The sequence below is a fragment of the Zingiber officinale genome, chromosome 8A, assembly GCF_018446385.1.
Source record: "Zingiber officinale cultivar Zhangliang chromosome 8A, Zo_v1.1, whole genome shotgun sequence".
Lineage (NCBI taxonomy): Eukaryota > Viridiplantae > Streptophyta > Magnoliopsida > Zingiberales > Zingiberaceae > Zingiber > Zingiber officinale.
The window spans coordinates 78211638-78217637 of NC_056000.1; positions in this window are offsets into that span (position 1 = coordinate 78211638).

Genomic DNA, 6000 nt, shown 5'->3' on the forward strand with positions numbered 1-6000 from the left:
AACTGGGGGTCGAAGGAATTTTTGGCGCAGCAAACCAGGATTTTATCCCCGAGTGCAACTGGCGACCTTCGACCCCACGACTTCATTGACAAGTTGCAGGCACCTAACTAGTTGATCCAGCCCGTGGGAGCGTTACAAGGCCAATGATGAAAGAGCTTACGGTGGTGGAGTCCGCTGACCACCTTTTTCTGCCTCCATTGCCCCGATTGAGAAATCCTGCTATGTCAAAGTCGCAAATTTTCTCTAATGGAGGAGTTGATGTCGGCTACGATCGCACCGCCACCGTGATCGACATGCTCGTCGCAAAGGAACCTCTTTCGGCGAATGGCCGGTTCTTGGAAGCCTTGTTACAAGCAGGGAACACGATGAAAGAGCTGATGGCGGCGGAGTCCAGTCAACAACCTTACTGGACCGTGGTCAACAGCCTTGCTGGGAAGAATCCTCTTCCGAAGAAAGGGCGGTTCTTGGAGGCCATGTTAGAAGCAAGGCCTACGATGAAAGAACTGACGGTGGCAAACATAGTTTGCAAAATCGCGATTCGGATCATAGGATCGTATAATTCTACGATCCGGAAATCTAAAATCGATCCAGGATCGTGCAGAATCGAGTTTTGTAGTAGAATCGTAGCAGGATCGGTAGGATCGGAACAGAATCGGTAGAATCGGAGCAGAATCAGAGCAGGATCGGTGGAAGCTTTGAGAAGTCATAACTTTTGATTCGGATTGAACCATGAGACCTATAATATATCAAATCAAAGCTCGTTCAGATATCTTTAATAAATTTTAAAGTTTATCCTTAACCACCCTATTTCAAAGCCAAAAAATATCATTTAAATCATTTTCAGATGTCTAGGAGATTTTATCTTTTTTTTATTATCTTTTTTCATCTTATTAGGGTTTTAAATTATTTAAACATATGTTTAACTATTTTTGAGTTAGTTTTTTATCAATAATATTCTGTCATTTCTTTTCCCAAAAATAATGAGTTTTTGGATGCCTATTATCTAGTATTGTGTGACATCAACCAGTCTTTAGAAGATTATTTCCGGCGTTCATATTTGAATCAAAGGATTCAATAGCTTCTGTTATATACGTTAGGTGCTTTGTTGGCCTGTAAATTAAATTATCTTATAAACCAAGAAAATATTTATTACATTGAATGTGTTATTATTATTGTATTAATATAAATTTTATATTTTTTTTCATTTTATGATATGAAAATATAAATATTATTATTATAAGAGAATGATAGTTGAATTACAAATTAATTTAAATTTATACATGTAGTAATGTAATTTGAGGTATTGAGTATAAATGATTGCATATATATACAAAATTAATTATTTATTTATATATAAATGAGATTTTTAGGTATTTTTTCTAATTATTAATCATGTATGATAAGATTTTAAGGGTTTTTGGTAGGATCGTACGATTCTAAGATCCGATCCTGACCGATCCGATCCTGACTCTAAATCGATCCTGCGTAGGATCGCGATTCTACAAACTATGGTGGCAAAGCCCGATGACCAACTTTTGCCGCCTCCCTTGCCCCGGTGGAGGAATCCTTCTGGGTCAATGCCGCATTTTTTCTATGGTGGCGGTGCCGATGGTGACTATGAGTACTCCACCGCCGTGGTCAACAACCTCGCCAGGAAGAATCCTCTTCCGTAGAAAGGACTAACGGCGGCGGAGCATGGCTGCCGCCTTCTCTTGCCGCCTCTGTGTCACGCCCCAGAAGAGTCCCTACCGACAAAATTTCGACAACATCTTTCCTGTACCGATGATAATATGAATCATATATACATCAACATATAAACATATTTAACAGTCCACACGGCTGGATATAAGCACAACCACGCAGTTTATAAGCAGCCCACACGGCTGAAAGTAAACACAACGAAAATCAAAAATAAAATATACGAATATAAAACCAACAAATCAATTACCCAAAATACCTGCAATCACCAGACTAGACTCCAAAATCCACATCAACTAGGTACAATGCAAACTTGCGAAAGCACTATACCACTCAAACAGAAAATAAGACCGAAAGGAAAACTGTCCTTGAATGTATAGTGGGACTGGCAGCCAGGACTCTCACAAGCATCCTTGATTCATCTACCTGCTACCTGGTGAAAGAAAAACCATTTTGTGGGGTGGTGAATGCTGAGATTCAGCGAGTAAAGAAAAGATAGTGCATGAACATAATATACAAATAGAGAGTGAGTCAATAATATACATTCTCATAAGGAGAATAGCATATACTAAAAGAAAATTATAATATATACTCATACCTGAAACCATATCCTAGGCTAAGTATTAAAAGATCAGGAGTAATACCGATTGACTAGTGAACTGTTCATCAATATGAGGGTATCATGTGAGGTAAATGTTGGGACTTTGACGTCCGCTAGAGGGGGTGAATAGCGTCTCACCCAAATCATCACTTCCTACACTTATTAGTACACAGCGAAAAACAAAATACAAAGTAACAAGAAGAAAGCTAAATCCTATAAACAATAAACCAAAACAAACCGTAACACAAGGCGTTTACGTGGTTCGAAGATTAGGGCTCCTACTCCACGATTGTCCGTAAGGTGGACGATCCCGATCCATTGGTGGATTAGTCCCCGGTAAATTCCAGCTATCTCAAACCTCCTTGTGGGTGGAGAAACCTCACCACAATTTCAACCAAGCACAGTTGGACACAAGAAAACCTTTGAGCACTTGTTGACTACTAATTAGGGTTAACCACCACTAATTTCATCAACTTCAGCCAAGCTTCTAATACTTGATTATATAGGCCACGACTTGGAAAATCCCGCCTACCAGTCGACTGCCCACTGTGGAGATTCGACCATTACAACCCAACGGCTATATACCAGTCGACTGATACTTCCATCAGTCGACTGCTCCATACTAATCAAACGAACAGAAGCATTCTGTTCGCGTTCAGTCGACTGCCCGGTCGACCGCACCAGTCGACTGCTACATAAACACTACAGTACTGCTACAGCAATTCTCGCCCGACCAACCTAGACCTAGCCTTCTAACTTCCTCCATCAGCCTTGCGTCCCTCGAATGCCTTCCCATCCTTCATGTCTTGCCTTCTGGAGCTTCCATCGACCTTGTCATTATTGTCGGGTCTTCCTTTGCCAATAGGTTGCGCCTCCGGGACTTCATCCATTGTCAGTCACACTTGGACTTACGTTGTCAAGACTACATGCTTTGACTTACATTTGCCAAGATCACCCTTGGACTTTCCTTGTCGTACCTGTATCCTGCACACTCACAATGCATATCAAATACAACAATAAACCTAACTTAAAGCTTTGCCTAAACATTAAAACCTAGGGTACCCAGATTGCTCCAACAATCTCCCCCTTTTTGATGTTTGACAACCCATTTAAGTTAGGGAAACAATATAGCAATAATAATGCAAATAAACATGCAATCTACACATTCATAAATCATGGAACCTAATCCTAGGCTCCCCCTTCACCTAAGCTCCCCCTTGAGTTAGGATTTCTTGCAAAGGTAAACTTCTCCCCCTTTGCTAATAAATGAGCAATCACTCCCCCTTCACCTAAACTTCCCCTTGAGCTAGAATTTCTTGCAAAAGTGTGTAGGTTTTCCACTTAAACCTAAACTTCTCCCCCTTTGCTATACATCAAAAAGAGCTCCAACAATATCCCAATTATTAGACTCTTTGACCTCTAATGACTATAAACATCATGTATTAATCCCTCATAAGATTACATACATGTTCACCACTCTTTTGGTCATTTTCTAATGCTGAAAAAATATTTTCAAATCGTATCAGTCAACTGTTATAAGTCTCAGTCAACTGCCATCATCAAAATGAGCTTATAGAGACATTTTGTGCTCATGAAAAGTGTTACCAGTCGACTGGTAACTCGTACTCTATGTTGGCAAAAATCAACCTTTCTGACTCACTTTTATAAATGCGCCAAAAATTCCACAGACCTCCAAAAAATCCAAATTTTGTGGAGAGGTCTATTTTATCCATGTCTACTTGGAAAAAAATATATATATAAATATATTTAGCACAAATCCCCAGATTGACATAAAATTCAAAACTAGCTAAATGGTTCAATTGAACCTTGATCTAAAGTCCTAGTTTTGGCTTCCTATTGATGTATCTGCCCATACTAAACCATAATGCATCCCTAGAATTAGTTTATATGGAATCTATACATCAAAAACTAATTTTCATGCAATATGAACCCAATTCACATTTCAATGCATGAAATACATCCCAATTGTGTCAACCCACTATGTTAGAGACTTAAGTCTGTCTCCTAACCACTTGACACATTTGATAACCCATCTACCATGGGTCCCAAAGGCTCTTCCTAAAATTAGGAATATTAACCTTAGTCACCTCCCTTGGTGACTCATCCATTATGGCTAGACCACTTTGGTGCACCTCGGGTGACACTTGACCTACAAAACTCACCTTCTTAACCTTAGATACATTGTCTTTGGTTAATTTCTTCTTATCCTTAACCTTGGACAACTCATCCTTACCATAATTATAAGTCACCCTAGTATATTCCTTCTTATTGGCCTTAGATGACTTCCCCTTATCCTTGGTCACTCCTCCCTTACCAATGTCATGTGTCACCTTAGCACTTGACCTCCTTTTGGTCTTGGAGGGACCCAATTTGATATTTTTGGATCTTTGACCACCCAAATACATGTCAAGTCCTTTAGGTCCAATAATGAACCTCTCTAGGACTTTCTCCATTTCCTTAAGCTTTGCCTTCAAGGCTTGATTTTCTAATTCTAGGGTTCTGAATCAACATGCCCATCATGGACATTCTTAAACCTACCCTTCCTTGGCATATGTATCCCCTTCTTGGGATTAATGCCTAGGTTTTCTTCTTCTTGGGATTAATGACTAGGTTTTCCTTTTAGGTCTATCATTTGAAAATGATTTCCTAGGGTTATCACCTACATTAACCATATTCCTATCATTATATCTAAAACCATAAGTATGCATGGGCAAATAATTCATATTATTTCTAACATGCATGGAGATATTTGAATTTGAACTTGAATTCAAGTTAGAGTTTACCTCCCTTACCCTTGAAGCTCTCTTCTTCTCTCACTTCTTTAAGTGCTCCAATTTCTTGAGCTCTCCTCTTCTTGGGCACTTTGTGTGGTAGTGACCCCACTCACCACATGTGAAGCATCGAATATACTTCTTCTCCTTCTTCTTCCTACAACTCACATTAGTTTCTAAATTAACTTTAGTGAGTTTAGAGTTTACTTCCTTTACCTTCTTGAACGAAGGACACCTACTCTTGTAGTGTCCCATCTTACCACACTCAAAGCATTTGATGTGGCTCTTCTCGCTCTTCTTGGTAGTTGAGGTTGGGGGTTGAGCTTCCAAGACCTCCTCATCCTTGGATTACTCTTCTTCTTCTTCACTTGAAGATGTGGATGATTCCACTTCGTCCTCCCTCAAAGATGTGGATGATACCTCCTCATCTTCCTTCTCCTCCTTGGATGTTGAACCCGTGTCAACATCCGATTGGACCAATGAGTCCTCCTTGAGCTCCTCCTTTTCTTGGATTTGTGTAGGACTCTCATGAAGTGCAATTACCTTTTTTCAAAGGTTACTTGCATTCTCGAATTCATCTACATTCAATATCGCATTAGAAGTTAATAAATTAATTAAAATTCTAATTACCTCTTTGTCCATCTCTGATTGCTCCCTTTGCTCCTCAGTCCAATATCGAGGTCGGAGACGCTTTCCCTTTTTATCCGTTGGAGCTTCAAACGGTTCCTCTAACACAATCCATTGGTTCCAATCCATTTGGAACCAAGTCTCCAACCGCTTCCTCCAATACTCAAAATCATCTCAATCATATGGAGGAGGGATTCAAATATCCTATCCTAGAGGTCCTTCAAACTCCATCTTCCTCTAGCGCTTGCTCCCTTGGCGATTAGTTCAACAAGAGCTAACCTG